The sequence below is a fragment of the Taudactylus pleione genome, unplaced genomic scaffold (assembly GCF_031769625.1).
Source record: "Taudactylus pleione unplaced genomic scaffold, aTauple2 ptg000114l, whole genome shotgun sequence".
NCBI lineage: Eukaryota > Metazoa > Chordata > Amphibia > Anura > Myobatrachidae > Taudactylus > Taudactylus pleione.
In genome coordinates, this window is record NW_028284516.1 from 12,449,299 (window position 1) to 12,467,718 (window position 18,420).

Genomic DNA, 18,420 nt, shown 5'->3' on the forward strand with positions numbered 1-18,420 from the left:
ACACAGGTTGTATAAACAAATAAAATTTTATTATTTTTTTTTTACTTTTTCTGCAAATGACAACTGCAGAGTCACACTGCTTATATGATTGCAGCGGGATATGGACTGAGGAGTCACAGTGCAGCAACCCTGTGTGACAGTTAGATTAGAAGCAGCCACTGGACACAGGGACTGGATGGACACAGCACAGCAGAAGCCACTGGAGTGGAGAGGTTGGACATAACCAGCAGCCACTGGACACAGGGAGTGGATGGACACAGCAGTATCCACTGGACACAGGGACTGGAGTGGACACAGTACAGCAGCAGCCACTGGAGGTGGAGAGGATGGACACAGCACAGCAGCCACTGGACACAGGGAGTGGATGGACACAGCAGTATCCACTGGACACAGGGACTGGAGTGGACACAGCACGGCAGCAGCCACTGGAGGTGGAGTGGATGGATACATCAGCAGCCACTGAAGACAGGGACTAGAGTGGACACAGCACAGCAGCAGCCACTGGAGGCGGAGAGGATGGACACAGCACAGGACTTATAAAGAATCCAAAACCAGTGAGAATCCGAAGCCAGAATGATGATGTTTCGCCTCAATTTGGAATCCGAGCAAGGTGGGGATCTCAGATCTATGAAGTTCAGGTGGGCTCGGTGTCCTCAAAAAAAAGTCTGCACATCTCTAGTATATACAATATTAGCTACTCAGGTATATTATATGTAACCAAATATTAGTCACATTTTAAAAGCTACTGATTTCTAACAGTAATTTGTTGAAAATATCAATAATATTTTTTTTTGTCAAAAATAAACTGAATACTTTATCCCCAAAATATGAATGGCAGCCTACTTGTAGCGTGTCATTGTTGTGCTTTATTTATCAGTTAAAACAAAATGCTCATGAATTTTCTTTTTTTTTTTGCAGTGCAATAAGGGCTTGATTCACTATGGATCGCTATTCTGCTTACACGCATGCAATGCAGTTGCTAATACTAGCAGTGATATTTAAATGTATAATGATAGAAATGTGGCGCTGACTCTAGAAATAACTCAGATTATTGTAGATGTTAAAAGTTTGTCCGTGTTGAAGGGAAGGGTTTTGTTTTTCTCCCTGTATTTGATAGTCATTATGCTCCTCTTCTATTGTGAGTGGCTGCTCAATCCTTTCAATTTAACGCTTGGTAAAGAAGTAAGATTGCTATGGAAATTCTATGGAAATTTCTAAGGAAATATTAGCTCTTAGCAGATTAAAAGAAAAAACAAAGGAAAACAATAAACAACTAATGCCGAAATGCGTGGGATCTTATAAATGTGGTCACTGCAATATCTGCCGATATGTGGATCCTAGTCGGAGATGTTTCTTTAACTTTGATTCTACAAAGGACTATAAATTAAAACATTTCATGAACTGCAATACTACCTCAGTCGTATATATATGATTGAGTGCAGTTGCAAATTGAAATATATTGGTAAAACTAAGAGGTTGCTAAAACTAAGAATAGAAGAACATTTACACAACATTAAGAACAAAATAGAAAGCCATTCTCTATCAAGACATTTCTCCTCCCATCACAATTCGTCTACAGATAGTTTTACATTTAAGCTGATTGAGCATGTAACTTTAGGACCAAGAGGAGGAGATTTATTGAAATTATTGGCACAAAGGGAGATGTATTGGATATATGAACTGAACACACTTACCCCTAATGGCCATAATGAGGGTTACGAAACAGCACCTTTTTATAATAATTTTATGGAAGAATACATTGAGTACTTAAATTCAGATCTTTTTGGTTTAAAATATGGTTATGTTTTTACATTTTTATAATGAGATCAGTCTTATACATTTTATATATATATATATATATATTTATATACATTTTACACATATATGTATATTGCGTATTTTTGTTATATTGCATTTTTTATCATAGTTTACATAATCTTGTGGTGTAGTACATTTGAAAACCTATTTTAATATATTTGTATTAGTCTAAATAGTTTTAATGGATTTGTTATGACTACCTTATGTGGATAATCCCCTTAAAACATAGGAGCATGTAATTTTTGACTAATTTTAGACTATTTATAACATATACATTTTAAACTATCTGTACCTAGAGTCTATATTTACATTAGTTTGTACTGTATACACTCTACTAATTAGTTATTATAGAATTTCTACACCTGGGCCTTATATACCACTATTCCCTAATATGTACTTCCCCAATATGGAGCTGACTATATGGACTACAATAAAATGGCGGGCGCAGTAATACATCAAACCATATATGGTATTATGTGGATATATGGTTTAAGAAATACTTGTATAAAGCACCTTACACTGGTCCTTGGGAACCACAACCCTATGTACATGCCCCTACATTGTGGCCTGTACTCTGGGAAGCACCCGTGACTTCCGGTTTCGACGTAGCCACAGAGCGGAAGTGCATCCAAATTGGTGCCAAAACGCATTAGAGCAGAGGGGAATGGGTGAGTATATAAGGCCTCCATGTTCCCTACAACACTAACCCCTGAGGAAGCCAGAGAACTGGTGAAACACGTTAGGACCCTTAATCCTTACTTAACCTATGCCATTCGGCCACCCTTTATGTTCCTGTTTGGACTCATTTGCATGTCTTACAACGCATGTCGACTGGAAACTACCACAACTAAGATAAGCATCTTCTATTACTTTGTTTTTATCTATGTGAAGAATTTTGTGAATACATTCAATTAACTTGTGAAATAATACCACACTATGGAGACAATTTGTTTTGCTTGAATAAGGTTGCTGTGACACCATTTGGTGGTGAATAGATTTCCAAGTGGAAAGAGGGTTTAAAAAACATGGCCTGATTCATATCCGCTCGCGAGCGCTCGCAAGCGGGTCGATGGTGCTCTAGTGCGCATGCGCACGACGGAGGGAGCTCCGTCGTGCGCATGTGTGAGATCCGCATAGCGACAGCTAAGCTGTCGCTATGGGTCTCGCACTAAAGGGGGCGTGCTGTCGATGGTGAGTGACAGCACACCCCCTTTGGTGGGAGTGCCGGGGGCGTTGCTGCCCAGACGGAGACGTTCCCATGGGAACGCCTACCATCTGGGGCCGGCCCCACTGACATCACTTTTTGGCTCTGATAGAGCCAAAAGCATTCAAGGGCTTGCGGCAGCGAGACCCTACCGCAGGGTCTCGTCGCAAGCCCGATGGTCGCGATGGTCTTGACCATCGCGACCATCTTTTTGGCCGCTCGCATAAGCTGTGGGTGGTCACCCACAGCTATGCGAGTGGCCAGGAGGCCGCTCCAATTTTAGGTAGGAGGGCCCTGATTCAGAGCGAGCGCTCTGGTCAGAGCATCCGGCTCTGAATCAGGCCCACAGCGCTTATATGTACTTGAACAAAAAACACACAGGGGACAGCACAGACATAGTGCAAACAATAGAAGAAAATATTTCTTCTACTTTAATTCGCAGCTCAGCTCACACTGGGCTCTATTTATTAACATTATTTTTACTAAAATAAAGTGAAAAAGGGTGTTTTCACACCCTTTTCAGATTATTTTAATTTCACCTAAATTTACTAAAGGGCAATTGGAGTAGAATTTGTAAAATTTGACTCCAAGCCCTAATTTTCACATATTTTTAGTAAACAGATCACATTTCCAATAATTATAATGGGAAATGTGATCTGCCTGGGATTTACTAAAAATAAAATGAGAAAAAATACTGGGGGCAAGCCCTGTGACAATAACGCTAACTGGAGGTGGCGTTATCCAGGGTCTTCCCCAGTTACCTGACTCCTGCTCTGCTCTAACGGGCAGATCAGAGACCGGAGCCGGCCCCAGTGATCAGCTGTGTGGTGTAAACAGACCACATGCTGATACACTGTAAAAAGGGAGGGGCAGCCACGAGGGGGTCATGATCACGGGGGAGTGTAGCGGCGGTCGGTCAGCGCATGCGTGGATCCTTGTCACTGTATTTTTTCCGAGGGGATTCGCAGGGACAGAGCTTTATCGCAAGCTCTGCCCCTGCAAGGTATTTTCAAATCCCTGTGATATTGTCTGAATTTGCAATGTGAATTCAGTCAAAAATATCACACTACAATCTGCATTTTAATGCGGTTTGTAGTAAATAGAGCAGGCTTGCCTACCCTCCCAATTTGGCCGGGAGCCTCACGATTTTCAGGTGCCGCTCCCAGCCCCCCGGAAAGGCAGGCAAGCCTCCCGGAAGCCTCCGACCCTCCTGTCCTCCCTCTCTGAAAAGATTAGAAACCCACGCAGCGGGGGAGACGATGACACGATTCGCGCTGAATCACGTCATCGCGGCCACGCCCCCAGCTTCACACTGCCGAAAACAACGACATTGTGAAGAGGGGCGGAGCCACGATGACACGATCGTGCGGCTCCGCCCAGGCTCCACCCCCAATGTACCACCAACTGGCTGGCCCACCCCCGGCTCCGCCCCCAATGACTGCCCCGCCCCTCGCTGTTAGCTGACAATCAGCTCCTTCCCGGAAGGCTGGAGCTGATTGTCGGCAAGTATGAAATAGATCCCACTGTGTGGAGAGACACAGTGTTTGTATATGTACGCAAACACATGCACTGGGGGACAGCGCACACAGGTTGTATAAACAAATAAAATTTTATTATTTTTTTTTTACTTTTTCTGCGAATGACAACTGCAGAGTCACACTGCTTATATGATTGCAGCGGGATATGGACTGAGGAGTCACAGTGCAGCAACCCTGTGCGACAGTTAGATTAGAAGCAGCCACTGGACACAGGGACTGGATGGACACAGCACAGCAGAAGCCACTGGAGTGGAGAGGTTGGACATAGCACAGTAGCCACTGGACACAGGGAGTGGATGGACACAGCAGTATCCACTGGACACAGGGACTGGAGTGGACACAGCACCACAGCAGCAACCACTGGAGGTGTAGAGGATGGACACAGCACAGCAGCCACTGGACACAGGGAGTGGATGGACACAGCAGTATCCACTGGACACAGGGACTGGAGTGGACACAGCACGGTAGCAGCCACTGGAGGTGGAGTGGCTGGACACAGCAGCAGCCACTGAAGACAGGGACTAGAGTGGACACAGCACAGCAGCAGCCACTGGAGGTGGAGAGGATGGACACAGCACAGGACTTATAAAGAATCCAAAACCAGTGAGAATCCGAAGCCAGAATGATGATGTTTTGCCTCAATTTGGAATCCGAGCAAGGTGGGGATCTCAGATCTATGAAGTTCAGGTGGGCTCGGTGTCCTCAAAACCAAGTCTGCACATCTCTAGTATATACAATATTAGCTACTCAGGTATATTATATGTAACCAAATATTAGTCACATTTTAAAAGCTACTGATTTCTAACAGTAATTTGTTGAAAATATCAATAATATTTTTGTCAAAAATAAACTGAATACTTTATCCCCAAAATATGAATGGTAGCCTACTTGTAGAGTGTCATTGTTGTGCTTTATTTATCAGTTAAAACAAAATGCTCATGAATTTTCTTTTTTTTTTTTGCAGTGCAATAAGGGCTTGATTCACTATGGATCGCTATTCTGCTTACACGCATGCAACGCAGTTGCTAATATCAGCAGTGATATTTAAATGTATAATGATAGAAATGTGGCGCTGACTCTAGAAATAACTCAGATTATTGTAGATGTTAAAAGTTTGTCCGTGTTGAAGGGAAGGGTTTTGTTTTTCTCCCTGTATTTGATAGTCATTATGCTCCTCTTCTATTGTGAGTGGCTGCTCAATCCTTTCAATTTAACGCTTGGTAAAGAAGTAAGATTGCTATGGAAATTCTATGGAAATTTCTAAGGAAATATTAGCTTTTAGCAGATTAAAAGAAAAAACAAAGGAAAACAATAAACAACTAATGCCGAAATGCGTGGGATCTTATAAATGTGGTCACTGCAATATCTGCCGATATGTGGATCCTAATCGGAAAAGTTTCTTTAACTTTGATTCTACAAAGGACTATAAATTAAAACATTTCATGAACTGCAATACTACCTCAGTCGTATATATGATTGAGTGCAGTTGCAAATTGAAATATATTGGTAAAACTAAGAGGTTGCTAAAACTAAGAATAGAAGAACATTTACACAACATTAAGAACAAAATAGAAAGCCATTCTCTATCAAGACATTTCTCCTCCCATCACAATTCGTCTACAGATAGTTTTACATTTAAGGTGAATGAGTATGTAACTTTAGGACCAAGAGGAGGAGATTTATTGAAATTATTGGCACAAAGGGAGATGTATTGGATATATGAACTGAACACACTTACCCCTAATGGCCATAATGAGGGTTACGAAACAGCACCTTTTTTATAATAATTTTATGGAAATATACATTGAGTCCTTAAATTCAGATCTTTTTGGTTTAAAATATGTTTATGTTTTTAAATTTTTATAATGAGTTCAGTCTTATACATTTTATATATATATATATATCCACAAAAAGAAAGCCTTTAAACTGCGCTAAATTTCACAATATACAAATACGTAAAACTAGAATGAGCTCCAATAAATAATAGCTGCAACCCTTTTTTTCTTGACCCCTGTTAGAAAGGTCTACACATCCCACACAATCAATACAAAAAAGGGTGCGCTTCAAAGATAATTATAGACACTTTTAAGTGTATAGTCCTTATAGTATCACTAAACCTTAAATATAGGCCCAGTTAATAATTGGTTATAATTGACATAAATGAAAGAATGTTATAATTGCAAATTGTTACTATAGACCAAAATCCAGACAGTCATTCACATAGAAATATCCTCCAGAAGTCAGACGTTAGACTGATCTTCTTAACGATGTTGATCCAGAATGAATCTTTATGATATTGGTGAACAAATGTAGCACTCCTCTTTAGGGTAGTGGAACCTTCCTTTATACTTGATCTAGAACAAAAAACCCTCGCACCAAGAGAAAATCACCCAAGAAAGCCAAAAGGCCACCATTAGTGTTGTACAAATATAAAATTTATTATAACACAATAATTAAAAATCCATCTTTAAAAGAAATGTTTTGGAAAAAGGTGGTCAATAATGCTGTCCCACCTTATATTCTCCCACTGAGGTAGAGATGACTAACAATAACACCCGACGCGTTTCGTCCTTGAAAGGACTTCCTCAGGGGTGGATCAAAATATTTATCCAAATATTAAAATTCATAAAACACAAGGCTCTCAAGTGGACACTTTCCAATGATAAAAGGTCTGGATTGCTCAATTTTCCAGACACCAAATTGGCTACAAAATCTCACCAAGTTTTTTTCCAAATGTGAAAACTCACAGATATGGACAGTGCTTTCAGATAATCAATCTCCAAAATTCTGGATAACACTGGTTTAACAATTGCTCTGGAATAATCTTACTGACCGCTCCTCTCCATGTGTGTGTGACTCCACATGGAGAGGAGCGGTCAGTAAGATTATTCCTGTTTGGACTCATTTGCATGTCTTACAACGCATGTCGACTGGAAACTACCACAACTAAGATAAGCATCTTCTATTACTTTGTTTTTATCTATGTGAAGAATTTTGTGAATACATGTCAATTAACTTGTGAAATAATACCACACTATGGAGACTATTTGTTTTACTTGAATAAGGTTGCTGTGACACCATTTGGTGGTGAATAGATTTCCAAGTGGAAAGAGGGTTTCAAAAACAGGGCCTGATTCAGACCCCTAGTGCACACCTAGTCTCGCACCAAAGGTGGGTGTGCCGGGGGCATGGCTGCCTGAAGGAGGCGTTCCCATGGGAACGCCTACATCTGGGTCCAGCCCCATCTGGGTCCGGCCCCACTGACATCACTAGTGATGTCAGTGGGAGTGATTTTGGCTTGCGGTCACCGAGACCCTACCGCAGGGTCTCGTCGCAAGCCCGATGGTCGCAATGGTCTTGACCATAGCGACCATCATCATGGACGCTCGCATAAGCTGTGGGTGGTAACCCACAGCTATGCGAGCGTCCAAGATGCCGCTCCAAGTTTAGGTAGGAGGGCCCTGATTCAGAGCGAGAGCTCTGGTCAGAGCGTCCGGCTCTGAATCAGGCCCACTGTTCCCTGGTGGGATACCAATAAGTGTATCCATGGTACGCATATATATTGGAACACCTGGTTGAGATTAACTGGTATTTAATATACTACACTATCAGGCACTTGTCTTTCTTCCCCTTTTTTCCGATGATATTTAAATGTTTGCATTCACATTGCGATCGCAGCCTGACATAAGGATGACCACTTCCCCTTACTCACATCCACATCGAGTCACATCGGACCCTTACGCAAAGTTAATGCAGGTCAGACCTAACTCAGGAATTGCTTGCTTTAGCGCACGTTATGAGACCTCAATGCAAAACACACTGGAACGCCTGTGTTCGACACCCCCCCATTGCACTTCCTGTCAATCACTCTGCCATGGGTCTATATATAGCCTCTGTGATCACTGTCCCGTTCGCAATGGCTAGTTCACACACTCGCACTGCGATGCATACGCATGCACAGAATGCCACAATTGACCGATTGCATGCGTACAAGCAACTGCGTTCCTTGCTGAATCAGGCCCTAAGTTAGTGTAATTGTATCATATAAAGTCTACTGTATATCATTTCTCTCTTTGGTTTATTGGTCTAGGGCAGTGTTTCCAAAACTTTTTTGAATCGCGGCGCCCTAGAGTATCAGCACTGTTTTCACGGCACCCTTAAGCTAAAAGTTTGTTATTGATAAATTCAGAAAAAAATGTAGTAAAGTAGTACAGTGAAGTAAATTGCGCTGACCTGTCATTTTTAGGTATAGTTATGTGGTGGTGGATAGGTTTGCGTTTCTGTTTGTCCACATATTTACATTACATTGACCATAAACAATTTGATTTGGTGCTGGACCACCAACTAGAGGCACCCCTGCAAGTATCCCAAGGCACCCCAGGATGCCATGGAGAACAGTTTGGGAACCAATGGTCTAGAGCCTGATTCAGATATACAGACTAATGCAATCACAGCTGTGAATTCGTACGGAGCTGCTTTGTGAAAGTATACTAATGCAGGTAGTCACATGGAAATGTATTGTGACACCCACCGGCGGCTTCGTAGATCCAAGCAAGTGCATACAAACATGCAGCGGTGATCGCAGATCCTTCAATAATCAACCATCTGAGTAATCCTATGGTTATGCAGAATGGTCGTGGGAACTGAGAATTTGGGTCTTATTATCTGCATCTGGAATCACAGATGTAGGCTGAAACACGCCTCAAAATCATGACACACCCACATTTTTGCCACCAGTCCATTTTACACAAAACGGCCCTTGTCTGTCAATCACTTGTGAATCAATGCTCACTACAACTGTAGTCACATTTGATTGCAATTCAATCACCATGTGTGCACATTGCGGCTAAGACACTGATAATTGCTCAACTGTGTAAATATCTGCATTGTGTACATATCTGAACCAGGCCCCTATGCTCTAGATATGTAGTGTAGATGGACTCTGTATTATAACTACAGTTATAAATCTTGTACACCAACATGCCACCCCTGCACACCAACCTGCCCCTTCTTCATATCAGCATGCCTCCCTGCACACCAGCATGCTCCTCCTCTAAACCAACATGCCCCCTCCTGCACACCAACATGCCCTTCTCTGCACATCATCATGCCACCTTTGCACATCAGCATGCCCCCATCCTTCACACCAACAGGTTTGTTCCTGACTAACAGCTTGTTCCACGAGACAGATTATAAAAAGCAGAAACTTTTCAGTGCTTACAAATGGAGTAACCCTGCTAGTCACAAATTCTTTTACACAATGCAGCCTCTCCAGAAATGAAGAGAGAGATATTGTTTCATCACAGGAAAGGAACCCACTCAGCATCACACCATTGCATAAACAAAATAAAAGTGATCTAAATGGGTGTTGTCAGGGCTGGCCCTAGCCCAAATGTTTTGGTAGGCGAATATATTTTTTGACACCCCTAAGCATATTGTTGCGTGTGCCCAAAATTATTAAGGGGCCGTGGTCTCGATGGAAAAGCCATACCCACGAGCCACACCCCATTTTTGTCACACTGGATGCATGCCCAGCACTCCGGGATCTGCTGGGCATGCCGCCAGTCCCTCTCTCCAGTGAATTCATGCGGTGCGCATGCGTACTGCATTTATTCACCGCTTGCTCAAAGCAGCTACTCATCTGTTTTTACTGATGATAGATATGGCTACTATGCAGGTGTATAGAAGTCATCCATTGTCACACACCAGTCAGATGTTGTCTTGCATACCCACCGCAGTCTTCCATTGTCTCACATGCACACACACAGCAGCCATACATTGTGACATACACACACACAGCAGTCATACATTGTCTCAAATGCACACACACATCAGTCACCCATTCTCTCTCTCACACACACACAGCAGTCACCCATTCTCTCTCTCTCACACACACAGCAGTCACCCATTCTCTCTCTCTCACACACACAGCAGTCACCCATACTATCTCTCACACACACAGCAGTCACGCATTCTCTCTCTCTCTCTCTCTCACACACACACACACACACACTGCAGTCACCCATTCTCTCTCTCTCACACACACACAGCAGTCACGCATACTTTCTCTCACACACACACGCACACACACAGCAGTCACCCATTCTCTCTCTCTCACACACACACACAGCAGTCACCCATTCTCTCTCTCGCACACACAGCAGTCACCCATTCTTTCTTACACACACACAGCAGTCACACATTCTCTCTCAACACCGTGTTGTCATAGTCCAAACAGAGCCTGTGGCCATTCACACCTTTGTAACTTAGGAACATTGGGTTTGGCAGACTTGATCACCTTTCTTGCTTCACCCTCACACTGCCCACAAGTGGCAGGCTTGGGGATGTTCTATTTAGTATGCCTTTTTGCAGTTCTTTTTAGGGGTGATGTTGGTTCTTGTTTTCTTTTTGGTAGTGGACTTTCACATTGGGGATGCTTTCTTCTGAGGTGCACCCCCTATGTTTCTTTTAATCCCCAGGTAGGAAAATTGCAGCATGGGAGGCAGGGGGTGGAGCCACAAACCCACTCCGATCTGAAGAGTAGTTCTTTAGCCTCAACTTTGCTTTATACAGTATGTTTGTTTAGGCAAGCTAAAACCATAGCAACAGCAGCAGTGGAAAATGCTGTGTGCAAGGTGGGCAGCAAAGGGCCATCTTGTCTTGGGGGCTCATGTGTACTGTGCACCATGCACCCTTTGTTAAGATGCCACTGATCTGAGGATAGGGGAAGATCGCTGAGTGATGATAACTCTGTCACGGCTGAACGTGGGCTTGAACCCGAGGTGGAGTCAGAAGGTGGTTGAGGGGACGCTGTCTGGTACTGGAACACAGCCAGTCTCAGTGGGGTGTGACTCATGAAGGAGACGTGAAGGCAGGATGACAAGTAAGGCAAGATACAGCTTGTGGAGATGCTCACTGAACGCAATCTGGATCTGACGGGTCGAACAGGAGGTGCAAATCAGGAGATGGACTGTGGTTAGAAGCTGACCGGTACCAGGCAGAGTGGTGACGGGCAATGATACACTGGAACTGCGGCACGTAAGGTAAGGGAGCACAGGTAACTAGCTTACAGCATACACTGTGGAAACGTTGCACTGGCAACCAAAGGGTCTCTGGACAGCCCTTTAGTACTCACAGGTAGTGCAGGATTGGGTGCAAGCACACAGAACCAGGCTCCCCCCTGATTGGCCAACCCAGGCACCTTACCCCTGATCCAAGATGGCCGCGCCCAGAGAACTACAGCGCGGTAGCGCTGCCCATCTCACCCCCTCTCTCCTGCCTTCAGATGGATGCCTTCCACCTACGGCATCCTACAGCAGCCAGCGCCGTTCTCCAGGGACCGGCACCGCCGCCGGATGACCCACGTCAGAGCGTCCGGAGAGGTAAGTAGCGCGATCCAGGCTGCCTCTCAGAGCCGGGCGTGACAGTACCCTCTCCTTTATGGGTGGCCACAGGACACTTTTTGGGCTTCTCAGGATGCTCAGAGTGAAACTTAAGCACTAATTGTGGAGCATGGACATCCTTTGCTTCTACCCAGCATCGTTCCTCAGGACCCTAGCCTCTCCAATCTTGTAAGTACTGGAGTCGACGGTAGCAAACATGAGAGTCCAATATTTGCTTGACTTCAAACTCTACACCCCTCTCAGTAATAACTTTGGGTGAATGTGGTAGAACTTTGCGAAGTGGTTGAGAATCAGAGGTTTTAATAGAGAGATGTGGAAGGAGCTGGGTATTCTGAGGTTGGATGGAAGTTTTAATCTGTAAGCCACTGGGTTAATTACTTGTATGATGGGAAACGGGCCAATGAAGCGAGGGGCAAACTTCATTGATGGAACCTTGAGACGAAGATTTCGGTTGGACAGCCATACTAGAGCGCCCTCTTTCAGTTTGGGCACCGCTCTTCTCTTCTTGTCGGCCCCTATTTTGCACCAATCTGAGGTTTTCCATAAAGAGGCATAGACTTGAGTCCAAATTTGTGAGAATTTTTGTAAAGTAGAGGTTACTGCTGGTACTTCGAAGATTGGTAGTTCCTTGAATTCCGGTACCCTGGGATGTAGACCAAAAACTGTGAAAAATGGGGTTAGACCTGTAGAAGAATGGTAAGAACTATTATGAGCGAATTCTGCCCAGGGTAGGGTTTCTGCCCAATTGTCTTGGGATGAGGACATATGGATCCGTAAGAAGGTCTCGAGGTCTTGATTTACCCTTTCCGTAGATCCGTTGGACTGAGGATGGTAGGCCGTAGAGAAATTCAGCTTGACCCAGAAGACAGAGCAGAGAGCTCTCCAAAACCTTGCTACAAACTGCACCCCCTGGTCGGAGATAATTCCGTGAAGGCAAAAAATATGGTTGACAAATAATTGAGCTAGGTCAGTAGCGGAGGGTAGCTTATTGAGGGGGATGTAGTGTACCATCTTCGAGAACCGATCTACAACTACCCAGATGGTGGTAAATCTGTTGGAGGTAGGCAAGTCTGTTACGAAGTCCATGGATAAATGTGTCCATGGACGGGTTGGAATAGACAGAGGAAGTAAGGTACCGGCTGGAGCTTGCCTGGAAGTTTTATGCTGGGCGCATAGTGGGCAGGAGGAAATGAATTCTGCGACTTCAGTTTTCATGGCAGGCCACCAATATGAGTGCTGTAAAAATTCCAAGGTCTTACGTATGCTTATGTGCCCAGAGAAACGAGAGGAATGAGCCCAATTCAGTAGCTGCTTGTGTAGATCTGGGGTCACAAAAGTTCTCCCAGGAGGAGGTTGAATGTGGGTAGAGGCAAATACTTTGGATTCTAGGACTGGAGTTTCTTTAAGATTCTCGGTGGCTGCTTCGGAGCAGAAAGAGCGGGAAAGTGCATCTGCTTTCTTGTTTAGGGAACCGAGACGATAGGTCACAGTAAAGTTGAAGTGAGAGAAGAATATCACCCAACGGGCCAGTCAAGAGCTGAGACATTGGATGTTTTTCAAGAACAGAAGATTCCGGTGATCTGTATAGACTGTGATGGGAAACGTGGCCCCTTCGAGGAGATATCGCCATTCTCCAAAAGCTAACTTCACCGCTAACAATTCTTGCTCCCCAATCGGGTAATTTCTTTCTGCCAGAGTGAATTTTTTGGAAAAGAATCCACAGAAATGGTATTTACTGTCCTCGAATCTTTGTGAGAGCACTGCCCCTACTGCCTCTGAGGATGCGTCCACCTCTAGAAAAAATGGATTAATTTTATCAGGTTGTCTTAAAACAGGGGCAGAGATGAAAGCTTGTTTTAACATGTGAAAGGCGGTGTCAGCCTCAGGAGGCCACCTGGATGGGTTCACCCCCTTGCGAGTTAGTGCGTATCTAGGTGCCACTAGGGTGGAGAACCCTTTAATAAACTTTCGGTAGTAGTTAGAAAAACTGAGAAATCTTTGTATCGCCTTTAGTGAATTCAGACGAGACCAATCCAGGACAGCCTGTACTTTCTTAGGATCCATCTCTAGGCCGGCGTCTGAGATAATGTATCCTAGAAATGGGACGGAGGGGACCTCAAACACGCATTTCTCCACTTTACAGTATAAATGGTTCCTCCATAGGCGAGTCAGGACTTCTTTGATTTGAGAACAATGTTCGCACAAACTGGATGAAAATATCAAAACATCGTCTAGATAGACCACCACAGAGACATACAGTACGTCCTGGAAGATTTCATTCACAAAATTTTGAAAAACCGCAGGGGCATTGCAGAGACCGAAGAGCATTACCAGGTATTCAAAATGCCCATCTCGAGTATTAAAAGCGGTTTTCCACTCATCACCGGCTCGTATCCTAATAAGATTATATGCTCCATGTAAGTCCAACTTGGTGAATATGGAGGCTCCTTTCAACCGATCGAACAACTCCGTAATGAGGGGTATTGGATACCGGTTCTTAATAGTGATGTCATTTAGGCCTCGATAGTCGATGCAGGGACGCAGACCTCCATCCTTTTTAGATACGAAGAAGAAGCCCACTCGCGCTGGGGAAGAAGAAGGTTGAATAAATCCTTTTGAAGGTTCTCCTGGATATATGCGGTCATGGCCTTGATCTCAGGTAAGGACAGCGGGTAGGTACGACCACTTGGCGGAGTCTTGCCGGGAACCAAATCGATGGGGCAATCCCATTCCCGATGTGGAGGCAGGGTATCGGCTCCCGCTTTACAGAAGACGTCCCCAAAGGAACGATACTGGCTGGGTATTTGTGCAGGAGTAGAAATGTGGATCTCTTTGATGGGCCTAATTTGAGGAAGGCAGACTCCATAACAAGCTTCACCCCAGGTTAAGATCTGCATGGTTCCCCAGTAAAGATTGGGAGAGTGTTGACATAATAAGGGATATCCAACAATGACTTCATGGGAGGCCTTGGGAATAACTAAAAATTTTATTTCTTCCGTATGGAGAGCCCCCACTCGAATCTTCACAGCTTGCGTTCGTAGAGATACCACGCCAATGGAAATTTGGGTACCGTCTACTGCGGACAACATGACTATATGCTTGAGGGGCAAAACAGGAATCTCAAATCTCCGGACGACTTCAGTGGTGATAAAATTTTCGTCCGCCCCTGAATCAAGGAGAGAAAGAACATCTTTAGGACCATGTAAAAGTTCCAGAATAACGGGAAAAGGTAGAGTCAGTTTTAACTGAAGATGAGGATATAACTCCCAGCCTGGTGTCTCCGGTGCCAGTTAGGAGCGGAAGTTTCCCGAAGGGCGACTAGGGCAAGTAGCAAGCAGATGCCCAGTCTCTCCGCAATACATACAGAGGTTCTCCCGGCGGCATCTTTGTCGTTCCTCAACCGAGAGGCGGGCTCAGTTAATCTGCATAGGTTCGTCGCCTAATGGTTCTTCAGGTGGCGGAGCAGCTGAAGAGTTAGTAGGCCGGAACCTGAATCGATATCCCCTGGTTTTCTTGCCTTGTCATTCTCGGTAACACAGGTCTACTTTGTTGCAGAGAGAAGATAAATCGTTAAGAGTGGTGGGAAGATCTCGAGTGGCAAGATCATCTTTTATACGGTCAGACAGCCCACTCCAGAAGGCAGAGATCAAAGCCTCCTCGTTCCATTTAAGCTCTGATGCCAATGTCTGGAATTGGATGATATACTGACTGACCGGACGATTGCCTTGACTGAGACGCAGGATCTCGACAGCTGCCGAGGTAGTTCTTCCGGGTTCATCAAAAATCCTCCCAAAAGATGTCAGAAACTCGGAGTAGTTATCCAACAAGGGGTCAGACCTCTCCCAAAGTGGTGAAACCCAATCCAGAGCAGTGCCGGACAAAAGGGATACGATATAGGCCACTTTGGACTTTGGTGATGGGAAGTTCGTAGGCTGTAGCATGAAGTGGACATCACATTGATTAAGGAACCCATGGCAAAATTTAGGATTCCCATCAAATTTATTGGGTGTCAGGAGATGCAGATGGGATGGCGTGGAGAGAGCAGGAACAGCTGGAGTTGGAGTCTGGTTTGTGATGGCAGGCACATTGACTGTGACTAGAGAAGCCTGCAGACTGTCCTGATGGATGGACATTTCCTGTAAGAGCTGGGCCATTTGTTGCTTGAAGCCTCCAGTCCCTTTAAGCGGCTTGCGATACCCTGGAGCAAGTCAGCCCTCAAATCCTATCCACTGGCTGAATCCATTTGGCCAGTGCAAACTGTCATGGCTGAACGTGGGCTTGAACCCGGGGTGGAGTCAGAAGGTGGTTGAGGGGACGCTGTCTGGTACTTGAACACAGCCGGTCTCAGTGGGGTGTGACTCATGAAGGAGACGTGAAGGCAGGATGACAAGTAAGGCGAGATACAGCTTGTGGAGATGCTCACTGAACGCAATCTGGATCTGACGGGTCGAACAGGAGGTGCGAATCAGGAGATGGACTGTGGTTAGAAGCTGACCGGTACCAGGCAGAGTGGTAACGGGCAAGGATACTCTGGAACTGCGGCACGTAAGGTAAGGGAGCACAGGTAACTAGCTTACAGCATACACTGTGGAAACATTGCACTGGCAACCAAAGGGTCTCTGGACAGCCCTTTAGTACTCACAGGTAGTGCAGGATTGGGTGCTAGCACACAGAACCAGGCTCCCCCCTGATTGGCCAACCCAGGCACCTTACCCCTGATCCAAGATGGCCGCGCCCAGAGAACTACAGTGCGGTAGCGCTGCCCGTCTCACCCTCTCTCTCCTGCCTTCAGACGGATGCCTTCCACCTCCGGCATCCTACAGCAGCCAGCGCCATTCTCCAGGGACCCGCGTCGCCGCCGGACGACCCGCGCCAGAGCATCCGGAGAGGTAAGTAGCTCGATCCAGGCTGCCTCTTAGAGCTGGACGTGACAAACTCATTTGTATTGCTGAATGGAATTGTATATTCAAATCCCTAGAAACCTACAAATTACCCCAGTACACTGTAATGGACCAGCCAAAGAGAGATATATCCTACTGTTCATGATAATAATAATGATGCAGAGATCTCAGTTACATACATTTGCAAACATATGGTAAGCCACCCGCCACAGCAAGGCACCTATGCACTGGTAGTACTACACTATATAATAATAGAACTTATTTTAGGTTATACATTTTTGTATTTATAAATTGGAGCAAATTTAACTGGAGGCACCAAAGATCCTCCAATATGTTACTTCATGGATCAGCATATCGTCTAACTACTGATCCCATCCATGTCTCTCAGAACCGTGATACACAGAATGGTAGTTGCCTAAATCAAAGTATTGGTCTATCACATGTGCAAGTAAGGGAGATGTTATTCTAGACTAGACTAACCCTTCCCTTACATTCACCTGTGATGGACCAATACATTGATTTGAGCAACTACCATTCTGTGCATATTCAAATGCCTAAAGTATATATGAGAGGCTTTGAAACTTAATAAACCTTTAATTTCGACTAAAGAACTTGTCAAACTATTGATTAAGATACCCTGAAATCTTACACCATAGCTGTCCCAAAACTTCTGGTCGTCATCTACACCAACTTTGGCATTGCCCTACTCAGGGTCACAACATGAGTTCACCTGGTTCCCTTTATTTGGTTTAAAGATAATTTTCTTTGCTGTAATTCGAAGACTCAGCATATGCATCTATCCAACTTTCTGAGTTCATAACTTAGTAATGTTTTAAAAACAGCATCCAAGTAACTGGCATTTACCAACTGCAGCAAAACATCATGGTGAGGCATGTAGGGGGTATTCTGTCTCCTGCCAAGTGGAGAAATCCATTGCTGGGAAGGAACATTTCACTTGAACAGCAGGGTATTCAAAGAAGCAAAAAATAAATATATAGGGCCTGATTCAGACTGGTACGCAAACCTGATAGTTTGCATAGAAGTCCAGGGGTGGGTGGACTGCACAAACACCAGGGCCACATAGAGCATGTGATGCCACAACCAAGCTCTAACTGTTTAAAGGTGAGGAACAGGCGGCGACACGGACTGTTTCCTCCATTTCGTGGGAGTGCCAAAGACAGGATCTGCGTCTTTCGATGCAGATTTCATAGTCACGGCATAGGAGTTCAATTGCCCATTCTGAGTAAGCTTAGAATTGCTCAGATGGGTGATGACTGTGGTCATTGCAATCAACGGTCACGGTGGTAATCTGATGCTGCATCTTCGGATGCAGCACTTGGATCTGCAATGCCGACAGAAGGTGTCTCTTTTCTTCAGATGCCTCCAGCATGCATTACTGATCCTTGGACACAGTGTCGGATCATCTGCTTGTCCATTGGCTGGATAAGGGACCCATGCAGTCACACAAGCTGGCCGACGCAGATGCTCAAAAAAGGCCAACAAGATCCTGGTCTCTCCAACCAACTTCGGCATCACACCTCCAATGGAGGCCGTCT